Below are 23,728 nucleotides of genomic sequence, written 5' to 3'. Positions count from 1 at the left end.
CAACATTAGTGTTATTATCTGCAAACCCGAGGATGTGCCACAGCTTCAAAGTGCCCAGCTTCAAAGTGCCACAGCTTCAAAGTGCCCAGTGCATCCCTGGTCTAATTTTCATCTAAATTTCTGTAGATTATTGACCATAAAAACTGTATCAGGTAGAGTTCTGTCTTTCAAAGAATGGAAATAGATTTTGGCTGATTATACCAGAAAATAAATATCTTGAAATTGCCCAAAGACCTGGAGAACTAGACTCAGGACATGGGTATAATATGACCTAAATCACTGCCAGACCTGCTAAGAACACTGCCACCAGCAGAACGGACACTGGAGACCCCTTCTGTACTGGCACCAGACCACTGGACCACTCCTGGCTCTGTCTCTGCTGCTCTGGAAAACTGATAATGGTCATTTCTCTTTGGATTATTTTGGTTTCTCAGAAGCACAGCCTTTCTGAGATGGAAGAAAACACATTTCATGGAACGGAACACTCAGACCCAGAAAGATTCAGTCGTTTACCTAAGGCACAAAATCCATGGGTCCCAAAACCCATCCCCATATGCATTCCTAATGCCACAGTGTTTTAAAAAGACAAGTGAACAAGCCAGCCCGGACGCCCATGCAGCTGAGGAACTGAAAAGAGGCCCTATGGTGACGCTAATTTTTCTTTATTCTTAAAATAATGTATTTCAAATTGTATCAAAAACGTCTACTCTGGGTACTGTGTCTCTGCACTAACGTTGTGCGTTGGTATTCTCGTGGGATGTGTCACCGTTGTGGTGACTGTTCATACTGGAAAGTGTCGGCATTCGAGAGACTGAGCACGGGAAGCACAACCCAACCAACCCAAGCTGTGTCCCTGTTGACTACACGCAGGTCACTGGCCTAATGATTCTGAGATTTTTCCCCTGAGAATCTTCCAAGAAAGAAAAAAAAAAAAAATTCAAATGTTGATAAAGATGAGTTCAGAAGGGAGAAATTAATTGTTCCAAAATATCACAGAAAATTAGTGGTAAATCTGTGAATATTTCTTGAATCTCTTTTTTACAAGTACAGTATTCCAATTTGCTAAAATTTATCCCTAAATACGGTATTCCACATTTCTTCAAAGAAAATACTAATGATCACACAACAAATAAAATACTAAGAGCAACTGTAGTAGCCTATGCTTGTTTTCACAGAGTATAACTAAATCACCCCTTACTGTTGCCTTTAGTTTAGGGAATGGCTTGAACTGGAATTTGGTTCGAAGAGGTAGAGGTGGTGGAAGATATCTGGTGGTAGTAAATTTTATGTGTCCATTTGACTGGGCTAATGCCCAGATCATTGGTAAAACATGATTTCTGGGGTGTTTCAGGGCGTTTCGCAGAGAGATTAGCATTTGACTCTGTAGACTGAGTAAAGATGACCTGCCCCACCCCTGTCTGTGGGCATCAACCTATCTGTGGAGATCCTGGATTGAACACAGGCAGAGGAAGAGCAAGCTTTCTTTCCTCTTGAGCTGGGGCATCCATCTTCTCCTGTCCTCGGATATCACTGCTCCCAGTTCTTGGACTTCTGGACTCAGACTGGGACCACACCCTTGGCTCAGTGCTGTGGGGTCAGTGGGCCTGGGCTGGAAGGAAACTGTGGGCTTTCCTGGGCCCCCAAGCTGCAGAGACCAGATCACAGGACTTCTCCGCCTCCATGATGGCAGGAGCTGAACCTTCATAACAAATCTCTTTCTGTACATGTATGTACCCTACTAGCTCTCTTCTTCTGTAGAGCTCTGACTAATATGCACCCCATGTGGAGGAGACAGCAGCAGAGAGGAGAGGCCATGCTAAAACCTCAGCCAGTGTTATTAAAGAAGGGGTAGTAGAGAAAACTCCCAAAGTTTGCATGGTGTAAAAGACACAGAAAACAGTCTGGATAAGAAGTGAATCTTTCATTGCTCACTTATGTATTTTGCCTCATGACAATAACAACAACAAAACAAAACAACTTAAGGCAGCTAGCAAAAATAAAAAGAGTAGACTACAATGTGAGAATAAAGGAAGAAATAATGAGAAAGGGAATACATGCAAGAGAAATAAGATTAAATCAAGAGAAAAGTAAAAAACCAAGAATATGTCATTTGTTTCTATCTGAGCTTCCTAGATTCAAAGGAAGGAAGGAAATCAGCTCAGGTTGAGGAGGCATGCAGTCTGCAGAGGTTGTATACAGTGTCCCTGTGCAACCTTAGGTGTTCTGGGGAGGAATAACTACTTAACAGGATAGAGATTTCTCCTCTGTGTCCTTATAAGGTCTGTCAAGGCCATGTACTGAACTATCCAGCATCAGCATCAAACCTTTGCAACAACAGCAAAAGCTTTAGGGTTGCTATTTGAATATACACTCACACACACTCACTCCCAGTCCAAGTCCAAAAGTCCATTATTCTTTGATGTTCATTAATTGTAAACACAAATTAAAAACTAAAATTAACATAGAATTTTTATTCTAGGAAAAAGATAACCATGTGAAATATATCACTATTGGTGAGAGGTAAAGGAGAGACATGGTAGAGATGGAACCAGCTTGGACTAAGAGGGGATCCACCAGCCAAGGGAGGCAGGCAGCCCAAGGAAGGAGGCGGAGATCTTCCCAAGGCTTCCCTCAATAAAACAGAAGGAAGGAGAAATCATTAAGCAAGAGAAGGGCCATTTAACCAGGAAAATCACCAAGTTTTTTGGGATTAGGGCTAAGATGACAGTCAGGGAAAATAAGTTGGTTTGGAAATATTAACTTTGAAAAGCCAGTAGAATTTTGAAACAGAGATAATCAAATTCATAGGTTTCCAGGGATGTGCATTTGGAATTGGCAAAGGAATCTGCTAAAGGAGCTAAAGTCAACAGTGGATTCCAGAGAAAGAGGAAAATGAGGAAGGGTCTTCTGCAATGTAGACTGGGTGGGACTAGGGGGAATGTTTGGGATCCAGAGAGAAAAATGAGAAACCACTGAATTGAATAAAATACCCAAGGACTTGTCTGGTGATTTCTTCCAAGAATTCTACAAACAAAAAAGCAAACCAAACTAGATACTGAAATTACGTACTTAGAAATGCCTTTCTGACTCCAAAAGTAAATATGTTTTACGGTTTCAGTACTTAAAAATTGTACTTTTCACACTTTTTTAAACATTCTGAATTGTATGTTTAATATAGTATGAAGTACTATATTGTCATTTCAAATAGAGAGTTCACCAAAACTATGTCTTTATTAGTACATTCTTTCTGCTCATGTCTTCATCATGTAAATTCACATACAAGCACACATGTACACTCGCACACACTCACACAGAGGTATGTGTAATCTATACTCCCCCGCTGGTCTACTGGTGTTCAGCCAAGGCCATTTATTTTTACATTTTAACATATTTATAGTTGTTAAGGCACAGAAAACAACCTTCTTAAAAAAGATTGGTTGAAAGTCCTTACTGTCAACTTTGTGTGTACAGGATAATCTCTTCACCATGGTTGCAATGCTAAGAAATTATTTTCAACATTCCTTTTTCTAGCTTTGTTACCTAATACCACCCACCATTAACCCCACATTTTTTTCCAAAAAGCAAGTTTTAAAAATGTTCTATGTCAGTTCATTATTTTGTGTCATTATACACGTGTTCTAAGTGTCAAATGTTGAATGTCCTTGTCAGTATTTGTTTCTCTGAAAATATTTATGCCTTAATACCCACTTAAGGTCTTATTTCCCAAGAACAAGGATATTCTCCTACAACAATGCAGTTATCAAAGTCAGCAGATGTAACATTCACATGATATTTTCATCTAAGAAACATTTCATATTGCAATTTTGACACACACCCCAATGATTTCCCCTGTTCTGATGGAGAATCGAGTCCAGGCTCACATGTTGTACTTAGGTGCCACGTCCCCTTCGTCTCCTTTTGGTCTGAAATGGCTCCTCAACTTTACTTGGTTTTTCATGACATTGACATTTTGAAGGCCAAAAGTAAGTTATTTTATAGAACATCCTTCACTTTGGGTTTTTATGTTACCTTGTGATTAAATGCAAGGGTTATGTTCCCCACCAGAATAACAGATAACTATTATTTGTCAGAGTATCATATTGAAGGGACTCAACGTCCGTCTCCTCCCATCAGCAATGGTAATTCTGAATTACTCAGCCAAGGTGTTGTGTGAGATTTCCACTACAGTCACTACTTTGCCCTTTAATTAATAAGGAATCTTTGGGGAAAAACTTTGAGAATATGCAAATTGCCCGTTCCCTGCCAATCTTTTTAGTTTGTACATTCCTACCTACTAATTTTTAAGACTACCATCTCCTCTGTATGAAAGCTTCACCAGTCACAGATGATGATTATTTCAACTTCCCCACTTCCTGTGAAGCCTGTCCATGTCCTTGTCGTAGGACTCATGCTAAACCTGTGTTTGCAATAACTGTGGCTTCTCATATCAACTTCTCAAAGGCAGAGACAACATATTGCTAGCTGTTAATGTGGTCAATGTTAAGCACTACTTGCATTATTTATTAATGGACTTAGATTTTATCAAAAGAAACCTTCCTAGGTTTGTCATTTTAGATTAGCAAGATAATATGCAAAATGGAGCCTGCTTTGTCATCCCTTGAATTTAAAAATATTTAGTAAAACTGTCTTCCTAACATACAACAATGGTTGCCTAATAGTCTATCTGAACTTCTTTCTAAATACGATTTTGCTGTTTTGACCTTGACTTGACAACCTGGAAATGCAACTATTATATTTTACTTCAGGATCCACCACTCTCTGTAGGGACACAGTTTCTCCCATCTCATTTCAAAGGTATACAACTCATGAAATACGTGCATGCTGGCATGGATGTGATCTTCATTGCCATTCTGTAACACATGCCACTTTGAATGAGTCTTATGCTAGCATCTGTGCAGTTTTATTTCTAAGAGAAATGACAGTCAAAGGCGTGCTTGTAATTCGTATATTGTATCCTTATCTGCCACTCATGTCTGGTCGCGGGACTGTTCTGGAAGATAGGAGATTGTAAGCTCTGCAGTCCCTGGACTCCTGCTGGCTCCAACCCTGCTGTGCCTCCTCTCCTGCTTTGTATGCCTCCCATAGCAGTTGCAGCACAGGGGTTTGTGAAGATATCTGATATCAATACAAAAGTTTCCATTTTACTTTGCTCTGAAAAAATCAGTTGATAAATGCTGTGGGTGGATGTGGATCTTTAAGCCATCATCCGCTTCTGTAAAATCTCCAGGTGTCAGCCTACAAATGTGAACTTCAAAATGACAAACAGAATGCCATTTGTTTCTAAGACTATGGATTTATTCTTTGGACATCTTTTAACTATGCCCTGTGCTCCTGGCTAAAGGAGCGACAAGAATAAATTAAATGTGGTTCTTGCCGTGAAGGAGTACCATGCAATAATCTGATGAAACGGGAGTGAGTGCTATGAGTTCTCTTTTTCGTTTCACAGAAAAAATTACCTCCCGTGCATTTCCCAGTTCCCATGACGAGTTTCCTCTCTGTTCCACTTCCTAACTGCCAAAGTCGACTTTTGAAATGTTGGAGCTGAGTCCTTCTTAGAACTTCCATGGGTAGGTTTTTTGAACTCAGAGGCTGGAAGGTTTCTTCAGATGAACGGGTTAATATAAGTAAACTAGGTTTCATGAGTTTTAACAATTGTTTGCTCACATTAGATTAGTAACAACAACAACAAACCATTTCCTGAGCACAAAGTTGAAGCACATTCCTTGCTATTTGAGGAGTGGAAAAAAATGAAGGAGAAAACACTTTTGCCTCAAGGAGATTCCAGCCTGCCGGGGAAAATGGCAGCCTCACAGGGAAGCTCAGCTGTGGATGACAGTCACAGCCCCCAGGTCAAAGGTCATCTCTCACAGACTGTGGCCTGAAAAACAGGCCAGAGCACATTGATCCGTTGTGACAATCAATCACCACTGCATTCCTGCTGCTGAAAGTGTGATGCAAGAAACACCAGCGTCAACAGCCTTAGAGAGCTTCTCAGAAAGGCGGCATCTCAGCCCCCAGCTGAGAACTTGAGACCATTTTAATGTGTTTTTCAGGGGATTTGGGTGCAAAATCCTATTTCAGAAGCCCTGATGCAGCAATTTGATTCTTTTATTCACACTTCAAATAGTGACAGGTATTTGCAAAGTTGATTTTGCAGGAGAAAAGATGGTGCCGTATCCTGCAGAAATATCATGTATGTATTCCCACAAAGCCCTAGTGTCCTTTACTTCTGTCCTTCTTTACTGAAACTCTTTGAAGATATTGCAGCTAAATAGCCCGGTGCAGTTACAAGGAAATAAGAAGAAAACATTACCATTCTGGTCACCGGCACCAGCACCAGCTGTTATGTAATTTTGTTATAAAGCTATTTCCTGCTACTGGAGGGTTTGAAATAACATTTACTTGTATAATTTTAATTCCATTTAGTTGGTCCATCCGGGGCCAAATAAAAAGCATAAATTAATCCATTATGAATATGTCAGCCAGATAACCATTTTAGAATACAAGAGAATTAAATGTTGTTTACAAATAATTTATAGCCTTATAAAAGTACCTTTCCAAAGACCTCTAAACATTCACTGTAAGTCCCATATTTGGCCCCTAACTGTTCAGGAGAGCAGCCTTTTCCAAACTTTCACAGTTCTCAGCACTTTGGAATATACGGGATGTACCGGGAAAGATGCTTGGAAAGAAGAAACAACGGAAAGAATGGAGATAATGCACCATCCTGATGACGCCTGGGGTAATGAGGCTTTCTCTATCTCTGCAATCTAAAAGTTCATCCCTCAAATTTAAATATGCAACTAATCAATTTTAAGGACTTTGTAGCTATATCATCCAATGATTCTAACTTTATTTTTCTGTGTGTATATGTGTGCATGAAAGTGAGAGACAGAGACTGATTTACCAAAAGTCTTATTCCCTTATATTGGGGAACTGGACAAGAAAGCCACAGTTGCCAGTCATTCTTCCACGGTCTCCCTGCCTTCCAGCCTGTCCTGAGTAAAGCAAACATCAATCCACAGCCTTTCAACACATAGGTCGTTTTAAGTGGGTGGAGCTTTCCTAGTTCCCCCTGGTTGTTCTTCCTCATCCCCAGTATAATAAAGACTAAACCTAGAGTCCAGGCTCCTAGTTCTTGGAGCTTTATTCTCGGAGGCTGAACGCTGATATTCTTCGGAGTGTCTCAGATAAACGCTCCACATATGAGGTATGGATGCCACTAGAACGCTACAAACTGCTGCAGTGAAAGCCTCCATACACCTTCCTCCCTCTGTCCAAGAAAGGCCCATTGGCTCTTGATCAGCTGAAAGTTTATTCTTCTCTCAGGTTGGAAGATTGTTGGGGGCAATAGGACAGGGCTTCTCTTTGGGTCACTTTTCCAATCTACAGTTCAGCTAGCAGCAATAGAGTCTCCTCACCCTCGGGTCTAAGAGCCACTAGGGACCTGAGCCCAGACTCTCCGATACAGGTGAGGCTGACAAAAAGCTTGAAAGGCAAAGAATTAAGGTTGCCTCTATTGGGACCACACACGGCCACTCAGCACAAACATTTCCCCACTTGAAACAAGGGCAGGAAGGAGGTGAAAGCCAGAACCAAAGCTGCTGTCTAAACACAAAGAACTAGGAAACAAGGGGCAATATATGAAACAAACAAACAAACAAACAAAAAAAAACCTAGCGTAAGTAAAAGAGGAAAAAGGAAAACAGACATAAACAACCATTACAAAATAACAGTGTCATACAATGAAAGATATAGGAATTCAAAAGTTCCTGGGAGAAAAGACAAAAATGACCCCAAATAAGAAATTATTAAAAGTAAGGGACATGGCCAGGAGCAGTGGCCCACACTTGTAATCCCAGCACTTTGGGAGAGTGATGCCACAGGGTCCCTTGAGCCCGGGAAGTCAAGGTTCCAGTGAGCTGTGATCGCACCACTGCACTCCAGCCTGGGTGACAGAGCGAGACCTTATCTCAAAAAAATAAAATAAAATAATAAAATAAATTCAATTAAATAAAAAAGATTAAGGACTCTCATAGGATAAGAACTCTGGGAAGGTGATAAGGTATGCCCAAAAGAAAGCAATGCTCTAATCCAACGAAATAAAACCAAAACCCTACTTTCCATCAACCAGAGAAGAAACACAAAGATATTTGAAAAAGAATGCATTTCCGAGAGTTGAATAACCTCTTTGCTAAGCCTGATCTGACACAAATTCATGCTCGGATTCCAGCAAGTGGTGATTCTCAGTAGGTTTCAATTTCCCCATCTGCCAAATGAGACTATGCCCATGAGTCTAAATCATGTATGTGTGCGTGTGCATGTGTGTACACACGTGTGTGTATGTGTATCAGTCTCAGGTTATGGCCTGTTTTCTTTTTCTGTAACTTACAACAATTAGAGCTTTCTCCTTATCCAATTGTTCTTGAATGTTATGAACCTATAATACTTTGTCCAGGCCAATTTCTGAATTTTCCTATGAAATTTAAAATGATTTAACTTGGAACTCCTAGCAGCCTCTTGCAGGAAAACATCTCCATCGTCGAAATTTCTGTTTAAAACAGAAACAAAATGTTCCCAGTCCCCAAAGCAGTGTAACATATCACTGGCTAGAACCTAGATTTTCAGTTAAGAGATAATTATATTTTTCCAGATGGGTTAAAATAATGATATTTATTGCCCAACATCATAAGTTATAACTTATTTCAGTGTAGGTCAAGATAGTCTCTCCTGTTGAAAGGCATTTCTCACCTGAAGGCAAGAATGGCTACCAAAATATTCCTCCACAATGATAGGGAGGATTTTATAACAGGCATTTCACAAAAGATATTCACAATTTTAAAGGCAAGGAGGGGTTTTATGGGAGGCTTCAGCAAAGTACGTTCTACGGGAAATGAGTAACCTGCCAGCATCTTCTGCATGCTGCAGATTTATACAATAACTAATATAAACATAAATTGCCACCATAACAGAAATAGAGGCGTGGAAGTCTCTGCAGTCACAGAAGAATCTCTCTGAAATGTAATGACTGTACTGGGAGCAACTGTCGTTGTGCAGTGGCCCTGGAGTATTAGCTAAGTCAGCCAGAAGCACCCAGTGCTGTCTAGGTCCGTAGCCTGGATACCCTTTCAGAACACTAAGCAGACAACATGATCCAACAAGCAGCAGGTCGGAGGGCACTAGGCAGTCCACCCTAACCAGAGCCTCACCAACCTCACTGAAAGGGGTTTGCACAGTAACACCAGATTCGTGTCGTGGTTCTGTTTCAGACATCTTCAGAATGTGTTTAAATATGTATTTTATTTGCATACCATTGATTCATGGGTGCTTTTAATCCTTTCTAACAAATGATTTTGTCATCTTTTTTTCCGATTTCCAATTTAATAGACCACCATTAGGTAATTCTCAAGAGAGCTGTGTGAACAGGGTGGATTTGACATTTGAGGGCAGGATCCACTTTTTAAGGCCAGAGAACCCCGAGGCAGTGCCCTGAGCAGCTTCTGTCCAGGCCAGCTGCACAACACGGATATTTGTACATTTGGAATCAATGTATTCAAAAGACTGCTGTATTTTGCTCTATAAGTTGATGCCAGGCTTAATTTTATTATTTTTTCCTATTTGATTTTTTTTCTGATTAAAAGAAAAAATTGCTAAGGCATAAAAATGCCAAATATTAAAGACAAACATCATGAAAGGAAAAAATGCTACACTTCTGAAATAACTGTCTTCAACAGTTTAATGTACATTCTTCCAATTTTGTCCTTATATGTGATAACATAGTTAAAATTATTTTAAAAACTCAGTTACATATATATTTGTTTTAAAATTAAAATGAGCTATATGTACGGTATTTGTATATATACACACTGAATATAGATTCTTCCCCACACTTGCCAAATGTATTAGACATATTTTAATTGATAGCAAATTTTGACAATTTATGACAATCCCAGCTAATGTTAATATTTTATTTAGCCTTTTTTAAAAAATAAAAATAAAAGACTTACTAGGACCTCAAGTCAGGAATTAATTAGACATTAAGCAACACACATATATTGGCCTCACTGTCAACTTGACATGACACCCGACTTCACGTTTTCTGTTAACTTTTCACTTTGAAATAAATACAGATTCATAGAAGGTTACAGATGACTACTCAGAGAAATCTTGCACATATTTTCTACAACTAAGGTAAAATTCAAAACCAAGAATTTGACATGTCTACCACCCCTAAAACTCGTTAAGATCTCACCATTATACAAGTCCTCTTCTGTGTGTACTTGTGGTTGCATGGGTGTGTCTGTAGCTCTGTGTAGTTGTTACATGTGCAGCTTTAAGTAACCACCACCAAAATCAAAATACTCTATCATAGCATTAAAAGGAATCTCCCTAAAATTACTCCTTTATAGCCAAACCCACCCTGTCTTCCCATCTCTAACACCTGCCAGTCCCTAATCTGCTCTTCATCTCTGTGATTATGTTAGTTCAGAAACGTTCCATAAATGAAACTATTCGATTTGTATCCTTTTGAGAAGGGCTATATTACTCATACAACTTCCTTGACGGTAATCCAAGTTATTTTGTATACCAATGTTTTGTTCTCTTTTTATTATTTATTTTTGAGACAGGGTCTTTGTCTCCTGGGGCCCAGGTGGGAGTGCAGTGGTATGAACAGGGCTCACTGTAGCCTTCACCTCATGGGCTCAAGCAATCCTCCTGCTTCAGCCTCCAGAGTAGCTGGCACATCACACATGCACCACCATGCCTGGCTAATTTATTTTAGTTTTTTTGTAGAGATGGTGTCTCACCACGTTGCCCAGGCTGGTCTCTAGCTCCTGGGCTCAAGCAATCCTCCCACCTTGGCCTCCCAAAGTGTTGGGATTATAGGTGTGAGCCACCACACGCAGCCTTGTTCCCTTTTTATTGCTGAACAGTTTCTCATGCTGTGGATATACCACATGGTGTTCAACCATTCTCTCACTGAAAGACTTTTGAATCATTTCCTGTTAGAGGCTATTACAAATACAGCTGCTATGAACATTCAGGTTTAAGTTCTTGCATGAAAATCAGTCTTTATTATCTGGAGTGCAATTATTGGGTTGCATGGTAAGTCCATTTTTAGTTTTGAAAGGCACTACCAAACTATTTTTGGGATAACTGTACCATCTTACATATTCACCAGCATTATATGAGGGATCCATTTTTTATATCTTCACCAGCATTTAATGTTATTCCTATTTATTATTTTAGTCACTCTAATAGATGTGTACTAATTTCTCATTGTAGCTCTAATAGGCATTTCTCTACTGGTTAATGACAAAGATCTTTGTATATGTTTATTTTCCAACCATATATCCTATTTAGTGCAATGTCTGTGTATGTTTTTTGAGCATTTTTAATTGGATTTTTTGTATGTTGAATTTTGAGAGTTCTTTATATATTCTAAATACAAGGTCATTGTCAGATATGCAATTTGCAAATATTTCCTTCTAGTCTGTGATTTTCTTTTTATCTCTATAACAGTCTTCTGCAGAACATTTTTTAAAATATCAATTAAACACAATTTATCAAGTTTTCCTCTATGGATTATGCTTGTGGCATCCAATCTAAGAACTATTTGCCTAGTTTTAGGTAGCAAAGATTTTCTCTTATGTCCTTTCTAAAAGTTTTATATTTTTATGTTTTAAATTTACAATCTATTTTGAGTATGGTGTGGGATTCATATAAGGTGTGAGATATAGGTCAAAGTTTATCTTTCCTGTTTTGAATATCTAATTGCTCCAGAACCATTTATTAAAAATGCTACCCCTCGGCCGGGCGCGGTGGTTCACGCCTGTAATCCCAGCACTTTGGGAGGCCGAGGTGGGCGGATCACGAGGTCAGGAGATCGAGACCAGCCTGGCGAATATGATGAAACCCCGTCTCTACTAAAAATACAAAAAATTAGCCGGGCGCGGTGGCGGGCGCCTGTAGTCCCAGCTGCTCGGGAGGCTGAGGCAGGAGAATGGCGTGAACCCGGGAGGGGGAGCTTGCAGTGAGCTGAGATCCGGCCACTGCACTCCAGCCTGGGCGACAGAGCCAGACTCCGTCTCAAAAAAAAAAAAAAAAAAAAAAGTGCTACCCCTCATCCACTGAATTAGTTTTGTTCTTCACCAAAAATCAGTTTGGCGTATTTCTGTAGATCTGTTTCTGGATTCTTTATTCTGTTCCATTTACCTATGAGTCTATCGTTCTGCTGGGGATACAATGTATTGATCACTGCAGCTACAGAGTAAGACCTCACATCAGGAAGAGGGATTCTTCCCATTTTATTCTTCCTTTTCAAAACTGTCTTGAATATTCTAGAGTCTTTATCTTTTCATGTACATTTTACAATTAACTTTAGGATAAGTTGTCTGTTTATAAACATGCTGAGATTTTAATAGCAATTGCCTTAAACCTATCAATTTGTTAAGAATTGACATCATTAGTATATTAGTCTTCTGATACATGAATGTGATATATCTAATTATTTAGGTCTTCCTTGATTTCATCATATAGATCCTGTACATGTTTTATTTTCCTTGGAAAAATTGCAAAGACATTGTATTTTTTTAAAAAAATCTGTTTCAATTTGTTCCTTGATAGTATAAAGAAATTCGACTGACTTTTTGGGGTAACTTTTGGTTCTATGACCTTATTGAACTCATTTATTAATTTTAAAAAGTTGTTTTAATTGCTGTACAACTTGGTGTTTTCTATGCAGATAATCATGTCATCTACAAACCAACACTTTTACTTCTTCCTTTCCAGTGTATATGCATTTTTTTCTTGCATTACAGCAGAGACTAGAACTGCTAGTGCTATATTAAATAGTAGTGAGAAAAACAGACATCTTCATATTAATTCTGATCTTAGAGGTAAGCCATTCATTCTTTCACCATAAAGTATGATATTAGATCCAGATTTTATATTGATGCTTTTAATAAAGCTGAGGAAGCTCTCTCTATTCCTAGTATAATGACAATTTTTATCATAAACAAGTATTGAATTTTGTCAAATGTCTTTTCTGTGTAAATTGATATGATCCCATAATTTTTTCCTTTAATCTTTTGATATGATGGATTACATAGATTTTCAATATTGAACCAACCTAGCATTCCTGAAATAAATCCCACTTGCTCCATATTTATTTTTGAAAGCAAAGAAAGCATATCATCGGTACATAAGATTTTTAAAAATTATTACCTGATATATTTCAGAGGAAATATTGTGTAACTTTAATATTAATAGACACTTGCAGTAAAACCAGAATTTATATTTTAGTATATATATTTATTTAAAGTGAATATAAACAGCTATATCCTTTGCACTAAATTTTTATAGGAATTTTAAAAGAGAATTAGAGGCTCCTTCCACCGCATGTTAGAAATAAAAAAAAGATAAAGAATCTTAGGATTCTTACATGAGATTTGTATATTTTAGTTCTTATGAATTGCTATGGCAACACAACCCTAAAATTAGAGCTGAAATAGATGGGAAAACATTATTTGAAATGAAAATACTTTTACAAACATCATGTATAAGACAAGAAATACTACTGTTGCAGCATAATAAATACATGTTTGGTTTCTGCCCCTAGTTCCTGACACTAAAATCATATAATCCTTGGAATTTCCTGAATGGTCCAGGTGAGAGAAGTGTCTTTTTTAAATTAATAACAACTCCTTTTAGACCATACCTGAGTTTATGCTAATGTGGTGACCCTTAGATGGTTGGAACTCATCACTGGAAAGACCAAAGTATGATTAGAGTAGCTGGACATTTTGGTCCCAACCCTGGACCTCTGGGGAGAGGACAGGGGCTGGAGATTGACTTGATCACCAATGCCCAGTGATTTAATCAATCATAACTAGGAAATGAAACCTCCACACAAACCCTAAATATGGGATTTGGAGAGCTTTTGGCTTGGTGTACACATGGAGGAGCTGGGAGAGTGATATGCCTGGGTACGTGGGAGCTCCATGCCCCTTCCCCATACCTTGCCTCTTTCATGTGGTTTTTTCAAGTTGTGTCTTTTGTAATAAACTAGTAAGTAAAGTGTTTCCCTGAGTTCTTTGGGCCATTATAGCAATTTATTGAACTGAAGAAGGGGTTCGTGCCAGCCAGTTAGAAGTTACAGGTGACAACTTTGGACTTGAGACTGGTGTCTGAAATGGGGAAAGTATTGTAGAAATGAGCCATTAACGTGTGGGGGATCTGTGTTAACTCCAGGTAGCTACTGTTAGAATGGAACTGTATTGCAGGGCACCCAGTTGGTGGGTAAAGAGAATTGGAGAATTGCTTGGTGTGCAAAGAACTTACACATTTGGTGTCTATACGAGTAGAAGAAGTGTTATGTATGAGTAGAAGAGTAGTTTTTTCTTTAACTGTCTTTTAAAATCCAAGGTGTTCCAAATCATCGATTTGTAGAAATCATATTAAGAAACGTGTGTGTAGCAGATTACAAAGAATTCTCAATGCTGCTAAGGTACCTTAGCACGTCAACTATCAGTATAAATAGCATTTCATATTAATATCCTAAAACGATACATAAAAATCTATAATTCACATTAACATAATTTACAAATAATATGATTGGTATATCTTGCACTAATGCATTCATACTAATATCCTAAAATGATACTAGTAAAATTGCATTTATGGGAAATAATTCTCCAGAAGCTCTTGCCTTTCTGCATACCTTGTGAGGAGGTACTGACTCTCTTGTTCTGGTCTGTTTGTTTTCAAGGACCTTCTAGTAAAGAAAGACCCTGGAAGACAGAGAAAGTTTGTCTCCATGGAGCAAACAAAGGGCAGGGGGATACTTAATGCCCATTATAAATGACTATTTCCTAATCTCAAGCTGCCTCTCCTGTAATGCAATACACTGGGTGGGCAGGGCTCACCTGGCTCTCTTGATGTTACCCCTGTGGGCATTAGGGCTCAAAAACCTGTCGCAAAAATGATGGCGGTCTGTTGCTATTCTGTGAGTAATTAAATTCCCTTTGTGCCGATCCCGGATTCTCGTGACTTCTACCAGCATCTGTTAAATTGTGGCAGGTGAACTTGTCACATTGCAAGGACGGTAAAATCTTAGGCCCTTCATTGTTTTTTACAGATATATTATTTCCTTAGCCCTACTTTGAGTGAACTAATTAGCAAATAAACTCTTCATTTATGGGAGACAAATTAACTTTCGAAGTTCCGAGAACATGGTAATTTATAAAATGGCATATCTAGGTCTGAAAATCAAATTCATCATTCATTTTTATGTTAATTTATCTCTTTTAAAAAGTAATTCATACAAGAGATACTTTTCTTTTAAAACATATGTCAAATCATGTCACTCCCTTCTTCAAAACATGCCAGTGACTTCCTCATCCCGCTCAGGGTAAAATCTAAAGTGCTACCTGCAGCCTACATGGCTCTTCCAGACCCCATCTCCTGGTACTTCTCTGAAACTGTCATGAGCCTTGCTCCCCTGTGTCCACCCTGCAACCACACAGGACTCCTTGCTTGCTCTTCTTCAAACACACAATACACACTTTCTTCTGAGGGCCTTTGTGTCTGCTTCCTCTCTCTGAAACGCCCTCCCTGTTTATCTTCCTGTGCTCTGTTGCTCTAGACCTCTGACCACAGCAGCCAAGAGCCCACAGAACTAGTACTGGAACAGAATTGCTTCCAATGGTAGTAAGTACACCAAATTGTTTTAACACTTTCCTAACATACTCCTGCTCTTATCTAATTTTTTTCATCTTGTACGTTTTGGTGTAGATCTCTCTTAAAATTTGGCTTTCCTTATAATTCTTATTTTACTAAGGTATAGAGCAGTAAAAACCGCTGACCTGGGGAAAAAGAACACCCACAGTACTTGGCACATAATTGATGATTGGGGCAAATACGTACTGCACCAAATATACCTCTCCTTTCTTTACCAATGTTTTCAGCTAAAAGACTGCAGTTCTGCCTCACTCTTGCATCCAGATATGGAAATGTAGCTAATTTCTGAGTAGTGCTTTATAGCAGAACTTGTAGGTGATGTCCAGGAATGCTACTCAGAGAAGGTTTAGCTACTCTCTCCTTGATATGATTTGGTTGTGTCCCTACCCAAAACTCATCTTGAATTATAGCTCCCATAATTCTTACATGTCATGGGGGGGACCTGGTGGGAGATAATTAAATCATGGCATCTGGTCCTATGCTGTCATCATGATAGTGAGTAAGTCTCATCAGATCTGATGCTTTTATAATGGGGAGTTCCTCTGCATATGCTTTCTTGCCTGCCACCATGTGAGATGTGACTTTGCTCCTCACTCACCTTCCACCATGATTGTGAGTCTTCCCCAGCCATGTGGAACTGTGAGTCAATTCAACCTCTTTCTTTTATAAATTACCCAGTCTTGGCTATGTCTTTATTAGCAGTGTGAGAACAGACTAATACACTCCCCAATCTCTCTTTCTTGCTACAGTAAAACGATTCGGGACACAGGATAGTAGAACATAAAGAAAGAAAATGATAAAGGTGTAAGGTATTTAGGTCCCCAGTGTAAGAGTTCTGTCTACTTCTACAAACATATGACATGAAAATGTATGACATGCCTACTTCTGCAAATATATGACATGAAAGAGAAACAAATTTTTGTCCTGCTTCACCCAGTATTGTTTTAGAGTTTCTGTTTTATGCATCAAAATACAATCTTGAATGAAAAACTATTCAGAGATTTGAGTAGGCTAATATCATAGCCCCATCATTCTGTTACTCCATCCTATACCATTTTTATACTATCATTTATTATCACCTGACAATGATGCCTTTATGATTAATTGTTCATTTGTTTGTTGCCTATTTCTTCTCTCCAAACCCCAACTAGACTACAAGTTCCACAAGAGCAGAAGCTCTTTCTTGATGGCTGGTATATTCTTAGCACCTGCAAAAACAAGCACTCAATACATGTTAAATATGGTCATTGAATCTTTACAAGTAATTTTGTACAATGAATATATAAATGAGAACTCTTATTTGGAGGTAAGACCATTACTTCTGCATTAAAAGCACTTACTGGAGATCTTGCTTCACTTTTTCACATTAAGTGAGGCTCACAGATAAAATTGAGTGACTTGTTGGTAGCAGATCAAAGTCTTACAATCATAAAAGACTCAAGGCTCCTATTATTCTGAAGACCTTTGGTTGATTCCACAGCTTGAAATCCCTAAAGGACAGGCTGATTTCTCAATCTGCATATCAATGAACAGCCTTTCTTCAGCAAAGATGGTATCTTTAAATTACAAATGGAAACTTGTACTCCATGTAAAACAGAGATTTAGAAAAGAAAGTGTATACAATCTAGAGTAGGTACATGAGAAGTTTTTGACAACTTAGGGATAGTAAAGTGACCAATAATTATTCTATAGTTGAAATATCTTGCACTTATACTTTATGGCTACTATCCTCAGCCAACAAAACTCCCAGATGCATGCCATAAAACATTTCTTGAGGCTTAGAAAGAGTCTAACTTTTCACTGTACAAAGAGCAAGGACATAGTCAAGACCTAAGTGCACAAGGCCCACCGTGAAATTCCATTTTCCACTAACAATGGAAAATTAGGATGATAATACAGACTTAGATAATACGTATCATTTGGTAATAGAAGAGAGTCTTAGAACTTTGGTGAATTTTTCACCTTATCAGAACTGGTAGAGTTCAGGGGAAGAAAAAGAACAAAATCTTAGACAAAGGGACTTCAAGACCATTTGGTAGAATCCACTCAATTCGCATTTAAAAAGATTTAGGTGCAAAGCTATGGAGTGAGTTGTCCAAAGTCAGTCAAGTCAAAGGGGAATTAGAACCAGAGCCCGTTCCAGGAAGGCTCTTGTCTCTCCAGGGCACCATCCCATTAGTTCCTTTCTACAATTTTAGCATAGAGTCCCTGATCTGGTTCCTCTATACATCCTGAAGAGCAAAAATTACCAAAAAACACTCAGGCTGGCAGCACACTGCCTAGGAAATTGAAAGCCAAGAAGACTCCATATAAACAACTTGCCCTCCTCACCCATGCTATGCCATTCCCTCCTGGATGTGGCCCATTTCCTCCACTCCCTTTGCATTACTCAGGATCCCTTTTCTCCCGTTTTTTCCATTTGGTTAAAGATGGATGCCTGGCTGTCACTTTCAGCCATCAGTCCGTAGTGGAAGAGGGTGTGTGGAAAAAATCAGATTTTGTAATATTAACAAAATTGTAGCATCTAAGGTGATTTTATTTTTCATCTGTAACATAAGCCTTGGAGTCGGGATTTCAGTTTGAGATTGACATAGAACATAGTCTGGGTATAAAACAGTGTATAGATGTATGTTTGGGAAGAGGTGTGTGTGTGGGCGTGTATGTGTATGTGCATATGTGTGTTTATGCATGTGTGTGTCTGTATATGTCTATTTGTATGTGTGTGGGGTGTATGTGTATGTGTGCATATGTATGTGTGTGTATGAGTATGTGTGTCTGTGTGTGTATGTGTGTGTGCGCATATGAATGTGTGTATGTGCATCCATGTGTCTGTACGTGTGTGTATCTTTGTGCAGGTTTAAAACGTTTTGTGTCTCAGTCCTGATCCAGAGCAGAGGGATAAATAAAACAGTGACAGGATCAAACCTCATTATGTTCTCTGCCCTGCTTGAGTCAGGAAATGTGCTCTACCATCATCTTTAGCTTTACTATTTAATGATGAAAGAAAATTTCTCTGACAGGTCTTATCATTGCAGATTATGATTGGCTCTTGTTACAGAGAATAACCATTGAATTGCTCATTTATACATGTTCACTAATATCCTTCCTTCCTGGCTTTAAAATCTCCAACAGTGAAACAATCTTTACCTGAAAAAATGAGAAAGTGTTGTTTGTTTGTTTTCTATTCTCTTAAGAAGTCTTTGCTTGGACTAAGTTTATAGCCCACTACATGTCAGGAACTCTAAAGGGTGAGGGTGGGAAACCAAAGATAATCAATGGACTCTCAACAAGGAGTCCATTCTGTAGAAAAATCCAACATCAGAAAACAGTTTCCACACTTGTGATAGGCTATAGTAAGACTACATACAGAGTCTTGCATGTGGGTCACATACATATGGGTCAAGGAAGGAAATATTTTCTAGGTGACTCAGGGAAGACTTCATGATCTGGACTTTATGAAATTGGGTAGAATAAGCCAGACAAAGAATTGGAAGGGCCATTCTAGGAAGAAAGAACAACCAGCACAACAGAGGCAGGTGTGAAATGGGATGCCATGTATTAAAAATGACAAGTGACAAGGAGTTTGGAAAAACACAAGTGTAGAAAGTAAATATTTTGTAGTCTCAGTGTAGGATTGACTTACCAATTGTTCCTCATCTGTCAAAATCTTCTGCAAACAAGCCTTCTCATGGGAGTGAGAAAATAGGAGCCAGCATTACAATGAAGGGAGTTAAATAAACTCAGGGTCAAATCCCTTAAATAAATTAGGGAATAGGCACATTTTTATAACAAAAAGGGCCTACTATTCTATGACCTAAGTAACATAAACTTTGTTTCTTTTTCATACAATAAACTGGGAGTAGGTAAACCAGGCTGGCATGAAGGCGTGGCTCCACAAAGATATTTTGGAGTCCAGGTTAGTTTCGTCTTCTGCCACTGACATCATCCAGTTCCAGAGGTAGAAGACGAAACTAACTTGGACTTCAAAATTTCATCATTGTCATCTGCATGTTCGAAGGCGGTTCACCACCAAATCTGAGCTCCAACTTTAAGATTTGGGGAGAGGTTAAAAACAAGGAAAGCAACTTCAAGCAAGGTATACGCAAATCTCACAGATCTGCCTGCTTTTCTAAAGTTGGCTGGAACCTGGTCACGTGGCCACACCTAGGCGCAACAAGGGGATGATGTATGTTCTTGGAGACCAGCATGCAAAACCAGGAAGAAAGGAACACAGGTTTGGGAGAGAAAGCTAGATGTCTGCAATACCCCCAAATTATCAAAGTTAGTAGAAAACCCCAAAACTAGGGAATCCGTGATCCAGGAAAGGTGTGTTCATAATTCTTTTGCAAAGGGATCTACATATTAGCCCTCACTGAATTTATTAGCTGGGTGATTTAAAGGATGATCCTAAGTGTTCTTGCTTCTACTGGGAAGATCTCCTTATTAGCTGATTTGGAAGATCTATTTTTCTGTCACATTTTCTCTCCCTCAAGTTTTCTGCGACCTTTATGTTGTAAATACCACCCTGTTCTTGAAACTCTCCCACCCAAGTCCATGAGCTTCTTAAATGCTGCTTCATCCCGGATCTCTTCAAGTTCCATTTTCACCCCACTGTGTGCTTTCTGGTTCTTCCTCTTCCTTCATTGCTTGAGTGGGCTCCTATCCTTGCCCACCTTCTTAGGAGACACTCACCCTTTCATTGGTAGCCTCTGTCCTTTCATCATCAAGTAGAACTTCTAATACTTTCCCCTTTTAGATGCAAATTTCCAGTTTAAAACCCGTTGAGACTCCATTCATCTAAAAGTATCTCCTGTGGGGTTTCACCAAGACCTGAAATTCTACAGGTCTAAAATTGATCAGTGCTATCTCCTCTTCCCAATTCTTGCCTCCTCCTTTTACTCATTGTGTATTCAATCTCCAGTCACTGGAACTTAACATTTGAATCTCTGATAGTCTCCACTTATTTGCTGTTGTCATCCCATTTGTTGAAATATTCTTCCACCTTTTCTTTACAAATAAGTCCTAAATCCATCAGTTTTAATTTTTTTCCGGTTGTTTCTACCCTAGCACAGTACCCTGTTTTCCCTCATGGAGAATTTTTCTAACTGGTTTGACATTCGTCTTGCCTTGTTGAAATAAATTTCCTCATTTTGGACTAGTCCTTTTGATGCATGTCAAATTTCAATTCATTCGACATTCTAATGGAGTAATTTTTCATCCTTTCTTGTGATGTTATCATTGACCCAGGATGATTTCCTCTCTTATACTTACTTGAATGGAACAAATGTTTTGAATTCTGTCTCAAAACTTCTTTTATGTCCTCTACCACAACAATCTCAGCCCAGGTAATCATTCTGGCATTTAATTCATACTCATTATATATATTGCCTTGATGCTTTCCATAAATGAAAATCCTATATATTACCTATCAACTAGATTGTTATATCATTGTGACATGACTCTTATTCATTTTTACCTGTGTTGCATAGTACACATTAAAATGAGTTATCCTTAATATAAAAATAATAAATACTGCTAATCATCTAAGTAGCATCTGAATTTTGGAAGACGGAACCACTTGTATGAATACGTAGAACTATGCTGTGTGTTGAAAATCACAGATTCTTAACTGATTTGTATTTCATTTCTTAAATATGCTGCTATGTTTGTACCCTTTAGAGCCCCAAGCCAAAGATTATTCTTATCGTGGGTTTTGCACTTCTCCCATCTTCCATGTATAAGCCATCAGCAAGTCCATTTATTTCTACCATATTCCTTCTCAATTACTGTCACTCTGCTCCAAGCCATCATTGTACCTTGCCTGAATTACTACAAACCCTACTTTTTCTCCAAGCTTTCATGCCAACACCCCCATAATCACCTCGCTATTTGAATATTGAAAATTCACTTTTTTCTTTTTCTTTTTCTTTTTCTTTTTTGAGACAGAGTCTTCCTTTGTTGCCCAGGTTGGAGTGCAGTGGCACAATCTCAGCTCACTGCAACCTCCACCTCCTGTGTTCAAGTGATTCTCCTGCTTCAGCCTCTGGAGTAGCTGGGATTACAGGTGCACCCCACCATGCCCAGCTCATTTTGCGTTTTTAGTAGAAACAGGGTTTTACCATGTTGGCAAGACTGGTCTTGAACTCCTGACCACAGGTGATCCACCTGTCTAGGCTTCCCAAAGTACTCGGATTACAGGCATGATCCACCGTAGTTGGCCATAATATTCACTTTCATAATCAGTATCCATTCAGGTCTTCCTGAGTGCACTGTGCCACTCCTTGTGTAGTCACTGGAGACAGAGCAATGAGAAAAGCAGAGTCTCTGTTGTGATAATCCAGGCCACTCTCTCCCGTTGGCCACGTGGCCCCTTGCGTCTCCTTCCTGCCTTCCCTTTACCTCATGGTCTGATGCCTTTCTTTTCAAACACCAAACTCTAGTAATGTCTTCCTTTTTCTCCCTAATACTTTTACCTATTTCCCACCCCAGGGCTTTAGCATCTGCCTCTTTCATGCCTGGAAAGTTCTGCCTGAATTGTGTGCACAGCCCTATCCTCTTCATCATTCATGTGCCAGGCCCAATGGCACCTCTCCCACACGTCTGCTCCAGCTGACCATCGAAAAGTAGCACTTTCCACCCCACATGCATGATATCAGCACCCACTTTAATTTTCTTCATAGTCCTCTTCACTCTCTCAAATTGTATTATTTTTGGTATGCCTGATTTTTGAGTCTTTCCTTAAGACTCTCAGTTTTATGGAAGAAAGAACGTTTTCTTGCTTGTGGCTCTATTTCTTGGGCCTGGCACAGCGAAGGCAATTATTTGCCTAATCGATCAAATTAATCATATTTTCTTTCAGGTTTTGAGGACAAAGCTTAAAACTTTGGAGAATCATGTTTAATACACAGACTGTTTTCCTCTTTCTGAATTATAATTACACATTTTAACAATAGTGGAAAAGAGCCAGGTTTTGACCAGCAAGGACTAGAGACTTGGTGATGATTCAAGAGTCAAAGAGAAAGAGCTGAGGAACAAAAAGAGTCACCTTAACAATGAGAGAAACACTGCCTTTGTTGGTGCCAATCTGAACGGGGGCCAAGAAAGGCTTTAAGTGAGTTGGAAACCAGAGAAAAATAGTCAAAATACAGTAAACCCAGATAAGAGCAAAGTAAAAGGCTCTGACTGTGAAAACTAAGACTAGGAAATGATTTTTTTCAAGAAAAAAAATTAAAAATAGAGTTACGTCTCCTGCTTTGTTCACGTTGTTTGTTCCTTAGACGCATTTTGATTCAGCTAAGGCAAGCTGACCACTGCTTCAAGACAGCATTTGTCAAAGGCTGGGCAATTGCTGTGTTATTGTCTCTTCTTTATTGCACAAATGTGACCATGTGATATGTTTTCTTATAAGCAAAAAAGTAACACCATTAAGAGCCAGAACAGGGGGAACAGAATCAACAAAGGAAAGCTCTGTAACTTAGTGCGCTATCACTCCATATCTGATTCATACCTTTGAGCTTCCTACTCAGCATTTATCTTAATTATTATATATGTCTTGAAAGCATAATATAGTGTTTATCTGTTCTGTCTAGAGGGAAGCAATCACAGCATATCAAATAAACTTACAAAATCAATGGTCTTGCTAATTTAATTAAAAACTGACACATAAAACCTTGTGTACTACAAGAAAATTGTGTAAAGAGAGAAGGATCCAAATTATGAAAAAGAAAACATCAATCTAGTTCTGGTTGGAAACAAGTTTTAATAAAACAAAATGAGTGTATATTCCAATACACGTCTGGATAACAGATGTATCTTTGCAAGCAGGTCCCTGAGCCCTGTATAGCTCATAAGCAAATGGCATCTATTACAACTAGCAAATTGCATCTATTTTTCTTCATAAGCAAATTGTATCTATTTTTCTATTCTGACACCAAATCAGACCCTCATCAATTCACATATGGTTCAT

General features: G+C 38.8%; 1 protein-coding gene across 1 annotated transcript in view; it reads right to left on the bottom strand.

Annotated features, from left to right (window-relative positions):
• The window catches only part of FAM155A (family with sequence similarity 155 member A), a 703,478-nt gene that overhangs the window by 391,443 nt on the left and 288,307 nt on the right, over positions 1–23,728 (bottom strand). The gene's annotated exons all lie outside the window — the stretch shown is intronic.

The sequence above is a fragment of the Trachypithecus francoisi genome, unplaced genomic scaffold (assembly GCF_009764315.1).
Source record: "Trachypithecus francoisi isolate TF-2019V2 unplaced genomic scaffold, Tfra_2.0 Lachesis_group18, whole genome shotgun sequence".
In the NCBI taxonomy this organism is placed as follows: domain Eukaryota; kingdom Metazoa; phylum Chordata; class Mammalia; order Primates; family Cercopithecidae; genus Trachypithecus; species Trachypithecus francoisi.
The sequence above is the reverse complement of the archived record's forward strand: the minus strand, read 5'-3'. Positions and strand labels throughout refer to the sequence as shown.